This window comes from Microcebus murinus, chromosome 19, assembly GCF_040939455.1.
Source record: "Microcebus murinus isolate Inina chromosome 19, M.murinus_Inina_mat1.0, whole genome shotgun sequence".
In the NCBI taxonomy this organism is placed as follows: domain Eukaryota; kingdom Metazoa; phylum Chordata; class Mammalia; order Primates; family Cheirogaleidae; genus Microcebus; species Microcebus murinus.
The window spans coordinates 31701682-31715804 of NC_134122.1; the positions used below are offsets into that span (position 1 = coordinate 31701682).

Below are 14123 nucleotides of genomic sequence, written 5' to 3' on the forward strand. Positions count from 1 at the left end.
GGAGCGGCAGGAAGTGGACCGGATCCTGAGGTCCGATCTGCTTCCCCTGGCTCCTGGGTTGCTGTGGACCTACCCGCCTTCGGGCACTGCAACTGCAGCACCTGTAACATGAGGCTGCTGGGGCCAGGTGCGGTGGCTCACGCCTGTAACCCCAGCACTTACAAAGGCTGAGGCGGGAGGATCAGAGAGGCCAGTTGACTTAGCCTAGGACACACAGCACATGTGGAGCCAGGCGTCATACCGAGATCACATGTGGCTCAGTGTGGCCTGGACACGCCAGTGTTGTACCACACTGCCCCCTGGTCTCCGCTGGGGTGAGGCTGGCTGTTTGGGTGTCAGGGAGGAAGGCCACACCCACCCCGAGCATGCCACAAGCTGTTCTGCATTCTGCCTGCAGAGGGCAGTACAAAGGCTCTTCCAGGCCCTGGGGTCCAGGACTTGGGGTGGGGGAAGCATTCTGCCCAGAAACCAGCAGCTCAGCCAGATCAGCTTCCCCCAGCTGGGCCCCCCAGGCCATGCCTTACCCTGATTCCTCCTGGGCTAGTGCAGATGTAATTGGAGACACCGTGAGTCAGTGGGCAGAAGGGCTTTAGAGACCATAAATGTGACATGCCCAGCACCCAGTAGATGCTAAACAAGCGGGGGCCATCACCAGTGCTGTCCACCATAGGAGCCACGCTGTGGTGGACCAAGTGGCTGCAGGAAGGAAGAAGCGTAGACTTGAGCAAGGGGAACTGTCTTGCCCAAGTTCACATGGGTGGTAAGAGGAAGAGCCAGGATTTGAAGCCACATGGTCAGGTGGCTTTCTGTCTTAGCCATGCTGCCCAGCCAGGGCCAGCACGCGGCTCTGGGGATGAGGGTCTGAGGGGGCCACATAGCAAGGTGCCTCAAGGTGTCCCCAGGCCCTCTTAGGGCAAGGCGGCAGCACAGAACGGAGGGCCTCATTCCCCACCCCTGCTGCCCTGCCCAGCACCCACTGTGGGCAGCAGGGCCCCTCTGGGCTCTCCCTTGGGGTAGGCGCTGTGGACACGGCCTGGCTCGTCATCTGGGGAGCCCTGGTCACCCAAGGTTAACCCTCACCCAGCACCTGGTGTGTGGCCAGCAGGGCCCGAGGGAGGCCACGGAGAGACCTTGTGGGCTTTGCTAGGACCCAGTAGACTCTCAGTCTACCTTTGGCTCTCCTTGTAAACCAGGAGCTCCCTGGGGTTGGGGCCTGCCTCGGGTGTGTCCCTCTGGGCAGCCCAGCCTAGCGCAGGGCTCAGGGCACCAAGTGGCGAATGACTGTGTTCCTTGTGCTGAATTAGGATTTATGGCTTTGGGGAGGATGGGAAGTGTGCTCCCTGATTCAGTAGGGCGGCCCGCGGTATGGTGTGTGTGTGGGGAGGGGGGCAGGAGTAAAAGCCTGGGTCGAGGGACCAGGAGGGCGAGCTGGGCACGCAAGATGGGCCCCGGAGTCCAGCTGGATCCGCTGCGACCTTGGGCTTGTCACTGCCTTCCCGCACATCCCCGGGGACAAAGGCTGAAAGAGGCACCTGGGCCAAGCCCTGGACGAACCTGAGCCAGACTGGAGGGCCGCCGCTCCCTCCCCTGGGAATGCCCCCGCACCCCCTCCCCGCGCCCGCTGGGTGACCTTGACCCCGCGCCCCCGGCCCCGCGCCCCGCTCTCCCGCAGCCGCCGCGCCAGGACTCTCTAATCCGGCGCCGGGGAGGCCGAGGGCGCCGCCGCCCCTGTCGCGGGCCGGGGGCCGGGGGCGCGGCGCGCTCCCCCCGCGGTGCCCAGGCCGGGGCGCGGGGCGCGGGGCGGGCTAATCCCGTATGTAAATGGCAGCCAATGGAGGGTGGTGTTGCGCGGGGCTGGGATTAGGGCCGGGGCGAATGGCTGGCAATCTTACTGGGATTACAGAACAAAGAGCCTCCCTGCGCTCCCGCTCTCGGCTCCGCTCCCCGCGCCGCCCCGCCCTCCGCCGCAGCCCGCGCCGGGGGTGGGGGCCGCCGCGCGCCAGCCCCCCGGCCGGCCGACCCCCCCGCCCCCTCCCCGCCGCTCCCTCCCCGCCCCGCCGCGCCGCCGTCCTCGCCGCCTGCCTCTCCTTCCCCCATTCTCCCGGATTAATTAAGGAGGCAGCGGCAGGAGGCTGAGTCCTGGCCGCGGGCCGGGGCCGGGGCGCCGCTGGCAGGAGCGCTTGGGGATCCTCCAAGGTAGGAGAAACTTTTGCGGGGGGCGGGCGCCGAGGCCCTGCTCCCCTTCTGCCCCCCACCCCCCCGCTCCGGGGGCCCCCGCCCCTCCCCCTCAAGGTGTTACCGGATCCGAGTCCGGCTTTTGGGTGCACGGGGAGGCACGTGACTGGGATTATAATTCGGGCCGGGGGAGGGGAGGGACGGCCGCCCCCACCTGCCGGGAGGGGGTGGGAGCCGGGAGCTGTCACCCCCGGCCCTTCCCGAGGTGGGGGGCGTCCCGGGCCGGCGCCCGCAGGCTGCTGCAGTTGGCGAATGAGGTCAGTCGTGCTGCCCGCGGCGGCGGGCGCCAGTGTGGGAGCAGAGGGGGCTGGGAAGGCCGCGGCCCCCGCCCCCCCTCACCTCCGCCCTCCCGGGCCGGGGCGGCCCCTTGCCCGCGCCCCGCACTCACCGGCTGAGTCCTACCCCGAGAGCACTGCCCCAGCACAGTGGTTCCTGCTGGGGTCCCCAGGGAGGGGGCTGGCCTGAGTGGTGGCAGCTGAACCCTGGGGTAGGGGGTGGGGGACAAAGGGCTCAGAGCAGCAAGTTGGGGTTGCCCGATCTGTGGGTGGTCTCTGAGTTCCTGCCGATGGGCAGAGAGGAGAGGAGGGCCCACCCCCCATCCTAAGTCCCTGGGAATGATGGCCTTGAGCCCCGGCCTGCAGCCAGGGAGAGGGGACCATAGCCTGGCCTGGGCCCAGGGCAGGGGGGCCTGTGCAGCTGAGAGTTCTGCCCTTCTGACAGTGCTGGGGAGGGCTGGAGCTCTGGCATCTGGCCTGGTGACCCTCCCTCCCTGGACCAGACTTGTGGTGGGAGGCCCTTGGGTCCCCATCACAGCTGAAGTGAGGGTGCTTGGCTTGTAGGAGTCTCCCTGCAGGGCATGTCGGGGAGCGCTGACTCCTGGACAGAGTGGGGACAGTGATGTGGGGCTGCCCCAGGATGGGCCTGGTGGCGTGGGGGTAGGGCAGTCCCTGACAGCCTTTAGAGGAGTGGGCATTTGTAGGGGCTTCTCTTACTGCTGGGAGTACGGAGGAGGGGTGGCCAGAGCCTACCCTGGTCCCCTGTGGCCATCATCTGCCTCTGTGTGTTTGGTGGCCCCATGGCCCGGGCTGTTCACTCCTTGGCACTGCCCTGGGGCCTTGCCTGGGGCCTTGGGACTTGGGAGGTGCCTTGGAGCAGCCCATTTATTTCAGCCGCGTCATTCCGAAGGGAAAGGGCACCGGCATCGATTATTTATTCGGAGCCGGAGGAGGTGGGAGGCTGGTGGCTGCTGGCAGGGAGGGACTGGGCACGAGGATGGAGGGGGCAGGTGGCCATCACAAACCACCTATTGGGGCCCGGGAGGCTGTGAGGTAGACTCTGACCTCTTCTGAACCGGCACCTGTGGACGAAGGGTCAGGCCTGGCCCCTGAGTGACAGGATGTCGTAACCCCCCACTCGCTAGTGCTAGTGCGTTGTGGCAGGCTCAAGTCCACACCCCGTTCTGTAGCCTGCTCTGAGGATGACCTAGAAATTGGCAGTTCTGACTCAGAGGGTCCCAGAGGACCCCGGCGGAGGAGACGAAGAGGGGTCAGCGCTCCGCAGACACTCATCGCCCGCACACTTGAAATGTGGGGGAACTTAGGGCCGAGGGGTGCAAAACTGGGTCTCGGAGGCAGCGTCAAAGGGCGTGCTTAACCTACTTAAGAGAACTCTCAGAGAAGGGTCATTTATTTGCAATGTGCTAATCACAAGCAATTTTTATCTGTTCATTTAAGGCAGCCTCCCAGGAGCCCGGCCAGCCTTCTGACAAGGTGGTAGTCGGCAGAGCTCGGTGCTTGGAAACTGAAAGGCAGACGTAACGAGGGGGTCTTGGAGGTGGCTGTTGTTGCAGCTTCCCTGACTCCAGAGACCAGGGTGTCCACGGTTTGGTAATGACTCGGTTAGGAGACCCTGGCTTAGGAACTCAGGTTGATGGCCTGGGACACTCATGTCCTAAGCGTGACCTTGGAACCGCAGACTGCAGCTCCCAGAACATTCTCATTCCGGGTCTAGTCTCTCCCCTCTGCCCACCCACTGCTTCCTTGGCCCACTTGCTGGATCCTGTAATCTTGCCATTTTCCTGAATGGCCTGACTTCCTCCCACCCCTGGCCTCCGCGTACATTGTTCCTCTCACTTCGAAGGTTCTCCCCACCTTTCCCCACAGGGGCCTGGGGGGCTTCCTTCCATGGCCCTGCCTGCCTAGGGTGGGGATTGTAGAATCTGCCTCTCTCCTGTCCTCCTTCAGCACTTGGCTTAGCTGTCGTGTCCTCGAGCTGGTCCTTGGTTGTCCCCAGGGCTGGCCAAGGTGCTACCTCTGTGTCCCCGGAACATCCTGTCCTTCGTCTGTCTCAACATCCATCTCACTCAGGTGTTCCCCTCTGACTCCTCAGTTGCGCTAGGGACAGGCAGGGATCAGGCCTGCTTCCCAGGTGCTTGTCGAATGACTCCTTGTCTCAGTGAATGAATGAATGAAATCCTGCTACTGAGCCTTGGCCCAAATCACTAAGCAGACTCTCTCCTGTTCCTAAATTCTCATCTCTGGGGCAGGTCCCCACTCCGTAGGAGTCCCAGGGTCTTGCCCTGAGCTTGCTGGGGCCCGCTGTCTCCCCGTGACCCCAGACTGTATCTTTCCCCAAACCGAAGCCTGGGGCTCTGCTCCCAAATGCCATCCTCCCTTTCTCTCAGTTCCCTGGCTCTGTTTGTGGGCATCTGTCTCTTACATGCCTGGCAGCCAGGGACACTCCAGGTTCATAGGGACAAGCCAGGAGTGTGTGCCCAGCTCCGTGGGCCCTGCAGAGGCCTCAGGGGACAGCCGGGGAACAAGGCCCACGGAGTAATTCACAGACACTGGGGAGCAGAGTGGGACCTGGGCCCAAAGGCTTGGGACACAAGCTGGAGTCAGGTTTGACTGAAGGGCTTCCGGGAGAGTGTGGGACCTGTGGGACAGGGACTTAGGGCGACTGGAAGGGGATTCCCGGCAGGAATTCACAACAGAGGTGGAGAGGTGGTGGGGGATAGTTTTCAGGAGGAAACAAACACACCTGGCCTGAAGACAGTGGGAAGTGACAGGTGGTTGTTGCTGGGACGTATCAGGGCCTTTGGGGTGGAGGTGTAGGGGGCTCTAGGTGGGGCTAGCCCAGGCCCCACGCCCCGGAAGGGAGGCAGGACCCCACCACTTTCTTGGCCTACTTTGGAGGTTCTAAGCCCAGGTGTCTCCAGGTGTGACAGAGGGGCTCTTGGCCTGTAGGGGTTTAGGGGGCAGAGAACCATGCAGTAAGCCCCCTCCACCCACCCTAGTTTGACATCTGTAACCCCTCCTGCCTCCCTGCACAATGTGTCCTCGGTCCCATTCCCGCCTCTCTGGGCTGATGTGCTCTTAGGTTTATGGCTTCATGAGTAGCAGCTGAGCAGGGTGGGGCCTGGGCTCCTCCTGCTCAGGGCTGTCTGGTTGGGACCATTTGTGATCCTACTGCTCCCGGGGCAGGGGTGGGGGGAGTACATCCTGTCATTTCAGACTCAGTGTGATGGGTCACCGTTGATGACAACAGGGACCGCAGAGCCCTGTGCGGTTGGAGCCGAGTTGGGTTTCCGCGTGAGCTGGGTGAGGCTCTGCTTACCCCGCACGGGCTTGGGGTGAACGAGGGGGTGTCTTGGGCAGCGAGCAGAGCTCTCGTTGCAAGCACCCTTCCTCTTGGCCCTGAGCTGGGCCTGGCTGACCCGGAGCTATTTGTGTGCCCACCTGTCTCCCTCCTTCAGGGCCACCTGCTCTTGGTTGCCGGATTTAGCAAATGAAAACTAAGGCCGGCCAGTTAAATGTGGATTTGAGATGGGCAGCAGCTAGTGTGGTGTTTGGGACGTCCTTCTAGAAACTCACCCGTCGTTGGTCTGTAGTTCAGACCGAGCTGGGGGTCTTGCATTTTATCTGGCAGCCCCACGGCTGCTGCATCTGGGGTGCTGAGACTGCTGGGGGCCGAGGGGGTGCCCGAGTGTGGCCGATCCTGAGTTGGGGTCGGGGCTCAAGGGAGGCTCGGATGGTGTGGAGCAAGGTTGGGTCAGGCGGAGCTGTTGCCTGGTCCTCGTAATGTCCCTGGTCAGCTTTCTGCAGTCTGTGGCCCGAGGGTCCTGATCTCCGATAGCCTGCGTGGCGTGGAGGGTGTAGTTGGGGTGGTCTTGGGGCACTTAGGGACCCCCCATCTGGGAAGCGTTGTATTCAGGATCTTCTGGCCAAGGTGATCTATACGGTATATTCAGAGATGCTGGGAAGAGGGGGAAATTGCTGGAAACACCCTGTTAGACACCAAATGAGGATTTTCATAGGATTTGTAAAACAGGCCTGAGCTCTGGGAGAAGATGTCTCTGATGGCCCCGTTCAGGGCTGGGAGATGCCGCTTCTGAGGTGCTCACGGGCTTGAGGGGCTGCTGCTGGGTGGGTGAGGGGTGAGTACAGCACGGTGGGTGCCAGGAATTGCTTGCGCCTGTGCCATGGCCCCTGGAGTGGGGGTGGCCGGGAGGTGCTGGGCAGGGCCCTGAGTGGCACCTTGGGGGTTCCACAACGTGGGTGTGTGGGACGCCCCGGGTGCAGGTCTGGAGTGGGGACAGGGTGGGAGGCCTGAGGTGGGGGCCCAGCTTGGGGTGCTGGGGAGCTTGAGGATGCTGAGTGAGGGCACGTGGGTGGGGAGGGTGGGCGAGCTGGGGTCTGGGGCCTTTTCCCTCCCATGCCCCATGGCTGGAGGACCCTCTGGGCTGCTTCTCTCTAAGGATAGGCCTGTGTGCTGGTCAGGGTCTGGGGGGGTCTCAAGGTGCATTTTCTGGCCACTGCAGAGCCACTGTAAGAGGGAGCTGTATCTGTCTGTCCGTTCCTCTGTCTTTCTCTCCACCAGCCAGTAAACAGTTGCAGGGTACCGGGTCTGAGGGGGTCTCATTAGGTCCTGGCCTCCAGCCCTGGGCTGCACGCAGGAGTGGCTCACTCTGCATTCTGTGATGAATATTGTCGAGCTACGAGGGCTGTTCAGCCAGATGCCCACATCGTAGGGGCTGCACCCCGTGTGTCGTCTAGCCCTGCGGTACCCAGTCCCCAGGCTACAGGCTAGTACCAGTCCATGGCCTATTAGGGACCGGGCCGCGGAGCTCTGCCATCCCCCACACCCCCTTCTGTGGAAAAATTGTCCTACATGAAACCGGTCCCTGGTGCCAAAGAGACTGGGGACTGCTGATCCAACCCATGAAGACATAGAACAATCCCATTGTCCCCAAAGTTCCCTCAAGCCCATTTGTATTCTGTCCCTTCCCCTTGCTCCAGCCCCCACTGATCTGTTCTCGCTAGGTTTGCATTTCCAGAGTGTCACATAAATGCACGCATACAGTGGGCAGCCTTGCAGTCTGGCTTCTTAGCTAGGCGCAATGCGTTTCTCCGTGCTGCCGGGTGCACTGGGAGCCGGTCCCTTTGGGTTGCTGAGTAGTATCGTGCGGATATGCCACATGTGTCTGGCCACTACCCCTTGGTGCACATCCAGGGAACCAGCTTGCAGGCCCTGCACCAGCTCGGGACCACCCACAAGAAGGGTGCCTTTTGTTAATTTCACAAAGGCACCATCTAGCTGGCAGGGGCCCCGCAGCCTGCACCCCATCCCTGTACCCGGCCCCCACCACCATCGAGAGCTGAGTCTGAGCCAGGAGAGCTGCACATCTCTGTCCTCAGAGCTGGAATTTCATCCTCCGTTTCTGGTGACTCATACAGTGAGCCCCACGATGAAATTACACCTGCCTGCCACTGCCCTCGGGGCCTCCTCCCGCCATCCAGGTGGGCTCTGGGACAATTGAGGCAGTGGGGCCAGGACAGCTGGGGAGTTGAGAGCAGTACCGGGGAGGGAGAGTGCACCCTGGGGTGTCTTGCCTGTCTCCTGTGTACCCCGACCCCTGGGGAGCCTGGGGGTCCCTGGCAGTGTGTCTCTGGTCTCCGCTCCTGCCGCTGTTTAGCTTGGGGTGGAAATTCCTTGTTTTCCTGAAATAAGGGCAGGACTTCTTCTGGGGGTAGGGAAGGAGGGAGTGAGGCTGCTGTTGCAGTCAAGAGCATGATTTAGGGTCAGACGGAGCAGGGCAGCCTAACCCTGGACTGGTGTTGTCGCATCTCCGGGCTTTGGTTTGTTCATCTTTACACAGGAGACCAGAACATTTGGCTTTTAGGGCCGCTGGGGAAACTCAGCTGGGGTAGCACAGGCCTGTGGATTTCTGTAGCGCCCTGTAGGGCTCGGCACCAGCTGCCACAGGGCAGGAGGTGGGGATGGGTGGGGTTCCAACTGCCGGGTCCCCTGGGCCACTTTTTACCTGTCAGGGCTTTCAATAAAATTTTGGTTGACAAAACATTTGCGATCCATCACTGCCTATGGTTGGCCCTGCATGAGCAGTAGCCATCGTCATGCACGTCTGTATGGCCAGCACCGAGATTATGGTTGGGCACAGAAGCTTCTGGGCAGGCCGATTCCAGCCCACCACTTGCCCACTGCATGTGACTTGGACGGTCACCTAGTCGGCTGGGCTCTGGTTCGGCCATCTAGAAAGTGGAGGCAGCGGCCGGCACCTTGCAGGGTCTCGGGTGGGCTCTGTGAGTGGAGCAGGGAGCCTGTCAGTTTCCTGTTGGTAAACTGGTGGGTTTCCCAAGAAAACGGAGCTCCCTGGGTTATGCATGGTCTGCCTGTGTGTCTTGAGAGATTGGGGTTTTTTTTTTTTCCTTGTTATTAAAGGTTGTTGTAGCCTTTCCCCATGAGTTGGGTCACCCCCAGCATGTCGCCCCCACGCCCCACCGTTGCCTCTCAGCCCTACTGTGTCTCCTAAAGTCCTCGAAGCTGGACCCTTCGGTCCGACCCTGGGGCCAGCACTCGGCCGAAGCCCGGGAAGGGGCTTGCCCCATGCAGGCACAGGCTAGGCCTGCGCAGAAGGGCCCTTGGGTGTTCTTGGGTGGCTCCCTGGAGCAGGCAGGACCCCTGCCCACCCACCCAGCTCCAGGGTGGTCCTGGCAGCTCCTAGGGGGTCTTGTGACTGGGCCAGTCTGGTGTCTGTCTCATGTTTATCCAGGAGCTGGTTTTTCAGGTGTGGCAGCTTCTAGCAGCGAGGCCCAGGCTGGGAGAGGCAGGGCCTTGGGAAGGAGGTAGGGCCCTGCTCCCCGTGGGCACCCTGGCTCCCAGCTGTGGGCGCAGCCCTCTGGGCAGGTGGGCCAACCATGTCCTCCCTCTCTGAGCCTGCTCCACTGACCGCCCGCCTGGGCCAGCCTTCCCCGAGAGGTGCTCTGTTCTCAGCACATCCAAGCAGAGATGCTCTTGGTGGCCCTGGGTCAGAGGCCAATGTCCCACCTTCACGAGGCTCCTTTGGCTCCTTCCCCACTTGGCAGCAGGGTGCAATGGAGCTGTCAGGGCCACTGAGGCCAGATAGACCTGGGTTCAAATCCCAGCTTGACCACTGACCTGCTGTGTGTGTGGCCTCAGGCAAGTGATGGGCCTTCTCTGAGCCTCATCTGAACAAACGAGGCTAGTTTTCCTGTCCAGTATTGGAGGGTTCTTGGGGGAGATCAGTGTGTTCAGTTGGGGGAAGCTGGCCGCCATCCCTGTTAAACATTTCTTTTTTTTTTTTTTTGGAGACAGAGTCTCACTCTGTTGCCCAGGCTAGAGTGAGTGCCATGGCGTCAGCCTAGCTCACAGCAACCTCAAACTCCTGGGCTCAAGCAATCCTACTGCCTCAGCCTCCTGAGTAGCCGGGACTACAGGCATGCACCACCGTGCCCGGCTAATGTTTTATACATATATATTTTTAGTTGGTCAGTTAATTTCTTTCTATTTTTAGTAGAGACGGGGTCTCGCTCAGGCTGGTTTTGAACTCCTGACCTCGAGCAATCTGCCTGCCTCGGCCTCCCAGAGTGCTAGGATTACAGGCGTGAGCCACCTTGCCCAGCCGTGGTTAAACATTTCCTCGATTTGTGGCATGATGGCCCCAGAAGCTGGCCCTACAGGAGCCCCCCTCCCACCCAGAGAGGGACCGGACTCCGTCATTCCGGCTCTGCTCTTACCTTCTGCCCCTCTGGGACATACTCCCTGTGCCCAGGGAGCGTGGGGCATGGCACACCTTAGCGTCTGCTTCTGCAAGCTCGGAAAGCCCCAAGGGCAGGACTGGTTAGCCCTCTTGGCCTGTCTGCCCCTCGGGGTGTGGTCATCGGCCATGCACGCGCTTGTCAGCTGCCTGGCCCTGCCCTGGCGCTGGGGCCACCCGCCTGCTCCCAGGTGCAGCTGAAGGAAGCCTGCAGGACAGGTGGATTCGGAAGGAGGAGTAGGCGGGGGATGGATGTTCTAGGGACTCACGGGGCAGAGATGGGACGTGATGGTTGGGGTGCCGTGTGGGGTCCAGGCGAGGACCTTTATCTGATCGCCTCGCTCCTGGCGGCTCAGGACTTCTTCCCACTGCTCCTGGGAGAGACCACAGGCCAGGCGTGGCCCGGACCTGCCTGTTTCTGTGCCGGCTACGAGGGGTTTCCATCAGGTTCTAGAACATGCTGTGCTCTGTCTTGCTTCCCCAGTGTGCTGCTGCTTCTCCTTTCAGTGTGTGAAATGCTGTCTGTCCGGGCTGATCCTGCTTGCAGGACTCAGCTTGGGAGTCACTTGTGGCTGGGAACTTCCCTGCCTGTCCCCCCCAGGTCTGTGTGTGGTGCCCTCCCCCGTGCCTGCACCGTGCCCCCGTAGCCCGTGTGGCAGACAGGGTTCTGATCGCCCTTGTGCTTGTCTGTCTCCTTCCCAGAGTGTCACCTTGTGGCAAGTGGGGCCGTGTTGTGCTGTCCCTCTGCGTCCCTGCCCTTAGCACCCGGCCTGGTGCAGCTCGAGTGTCTAGCACAGGCTTGTGAAGTGGACTAGAAGCAGGCTCGGGCCGAGTACTCTGGGTGGGGTCCTTCGAAGTTTGGGGGGTTTCCTCCACCCTCCAACACCAACTCGCTGCCTCTGCCGGCTTGGCGGTGGCTCTCAGAGGCAGTGGCGATGGCAGCGAGGGACACCGTGTCTGTCTGGGCCGGGTACAGCCCGATTTGGGGGGTTTCCCTCCGTGAAGGGCAGCTGGTGTGGCGAACAGCACAAGTGGGAGCGTCGGGACAGTTAATCCCCTGGGCTATTTAGACACACACGCTGATGTGCATGCACGCGTGTGTGTGTGCGTGCACGCGTGTATGTGGCATTCCGGAGGCAACCAGCGGGGACTGTGCCGGATAACTTAATATTCTGCTGGGTCCCGACCGCCAGCCTGGGACAGGCACTCCCCAGTGTCCACAGCCTCCTTGTCCCAGCAGGTGGCAAAGAGAGGTGGCTCCCTGCCGGTTAGGGGTGCATTGTGTACAGGTAATGGCAAACCCGACCATTCAATATAGTAAGAATGTAAGTATTAAACGTGGCAGAATTTAGACAGTTTAGACATTAAACCTGACGGAGACTCAAGCAAAGCTGGGTTTGTTCTTTCCTCCCAAGAAAAAGCCTGTGGGTAGGTGGCCCGAGGCTGGGGTGATGGCTCAGCAATGTCTCCAGGGACTTGGTTCTCTTCCTCCCTAGCGTGTTGGATTTTTTTTTTTTTTAGTTTAGTTTAAAATGATTCCTTTTAAGTGTATAATTCAGTGTTTTGTCATATTCCCACCGAGTTGTGCAGTGTTCATCACTGTCTAATTTCAGAGCGTTTTCATCGTCCTGACGATCTCGACCCATTAAGCAGTCACTCCCATGCCCTCCTCCCTCCAGCCCTGGCAGCCGCTAATTTATTTTCTGTCCCTATAGATTTGCCTATTCTGGGCATTTCATATAAATGGAATCATATAACATGTGCCCTTTCGTGTCTGGCTTCTTTCAATAAGCATAATGTTTTCAGGGTTCATCCACGTGGTAGTATGAGTCAGAATTTCATTCTTTTTTATGGCCAGGCAATATTCCACTTGATGGATGTACCATGTTTATCTGTTCATCAGTTAATGCACATTTGGGTTGTATCTACTTTTTGGCCATTATGCATAATGCTACTATGAGCATTCACGTACAGGGTTTTGTGTGATGTACTCGGTCAGTCCTCTTGGTAAAATACGCAGGAGTAGAATTGCTGGGTTATATGATAATTCTCTGTTTAACATTTTGAGGAACTGCCAGTCTGTTTTCCATAGTGGCTGCACCATTTTACATCCCCACAGGCAAGCTATGCAGGTTCCAATTTCTCTATATCCTTGCCAGCACTAGTTATTGTCTGTCTTTTCCAATTATAGCCATCCTGGTAGGTATGAAGTTCTCATTGTGGTTTTGATGTAGCATGTTGGATTTTGTTCATAAAGATGCTTGTGCCTCATGGTCACACGGTGGCTGCATCCCCTCCAGCCTTCACACCCATGGTCCAGATGGAGAGAAGTTCTTAGGGCAGAATGCTTCTCCTCTTCAAATTCTCCAGTATCGCACAGGTTAGACCCAGATCCCATGGTGTCCTCTAGTTACCAGGGAGCCAGGAAGACAAAGGAGTCAGCCTCCTGGCCTGAAGGGGGAAGAAGGGAGTTGGGAATGGTAGTGGGTGGGCTGACTCCTAGTCTTTGGAGGGATTGTAGAGCCCACCAGGAGTCCTCAGACTATGGATGAGGACTGAGATCGTGGGTAATTCTGAGCTCTGCCCCATGCCCTGGGGCCTAAGGGATCCCATCTGTGGGGGGGCAGTGTCAGTCACCTGCTGTGCCCACTCAGCTTGCTCCTTTCTGCTCAGCCCATGAAGCCTGCAGCCCAGGGATCCCTTATTCCTACCTCAAGGCCTTAGTCCCTGTCACCATGACCCAGGACAAGCTACAGGCCTCTCACCTTCACAAGCCGGCCTGGGCTGGAACCCTCGTGCCCAGCCAGTGGGAGTGTACAGCCATACGGCCATTTTTGGAAAGAATTTGGCAATTGTTTATTTATTTCTTAGTAGTCTTTATTAAGATATTACAGCATTAAATTCACCATGTTAAAGTATACTATTCAGTAGCTTTTGGTATCTTCACAAAGTTGCTCAACCATCACCACCATCTAATTCCAAACCATTTTCATCACCCTGGAAAGGAACCCCGTGTCCCATTAGTTGCCTCTCCATGTCCCCTCCCCTCCCCCAGCCCCTGGCAACCACTCAGTGCTGTCTTTATGGAGTTTTGGCAGCTTTCTATAAAGTGAAGCCAACACTTACCATATGACCTAGCAATCCCATTCCTAGGTATTTACCCAGCAGAAATGAAAGGTTCACGCAAAAACCTAAAGAGAGGCCGGGCGCGGTGGCTCACGCCTGTAATCCTAGCTCTCTGGGAGGCCGAGGCGGGCGGATTGCTCAAGGTCAGGAGTTCAAAACCAGCCTGAGCAAGAGCGAGACCCCGTCTCTACTATAAAATAGAAATAAATTAATTGGCCAATTGATATGTATATAAAAAATTAGCTGGGCATGGTGGCGCATGCCTGTAGTCCCAGCTACTCGGGAGGCTGAGGCAGAAGGATCGCTCGAGCCCAGGAGTGTGAGGTTGCTGTGAGCTAGGCTGATGCCACGGCACTCACTCTAGCCTGGACAACAAAGCGAGACTCTGTCTCAAAAAAAAAAAAAAAAAAAAAAAAAAAAACCTAAAGAGAAATACCAACGGTGGCTTTATTCATAATCCCCTGAAACTGGAAACAGTCCAGATGGGCACCTGGAGATTAGATAAACATACTGGTACCTCCATGTCGAGGAATACTGGTCAGCAACAAAAAGGGACAAACTCTTGGTGCACCGCCACCGTGGGGGGACCTCAGAAGCATATGCTGGCCGGGCACAGTGGCTCACGCCTGTGATCCCAACTCTTTGGGAGGCCTAGGTGGGAGGATCTCTTGAGGCCAGGAGTTCAGCA

At 59.1% G+C, this 14123-nt stretch overlaps 1 protein-coding gene across 3 annotated transcripts in view; it reads left to right on the forward strand.

Annotated features, from left to right (window-relative positions):
• The first annotated feature begins 1934 nt into the window (after nt 1–1934).
• GTF2IRD1 (GTF2I repeat domain containing 1) overlaps nt 1935–14123 on the forward strand; it is a 104414-nt gene continuing 92225 nt past the window's right edge. Inside the window, exon 1 of one of the 3 annotated variants that reach the window (XM_075995384.1) lies at nt 1935–2196. The gene's annotated coding sequence lies outside the window, so the exon portion shown is untranslated. The remainder of the gene's footprint in view (nt 2197–14123) is intronic. The other 2 variants (XM_075995383.1, XM_075995385.1) reach the window with 2 other exon arrangements.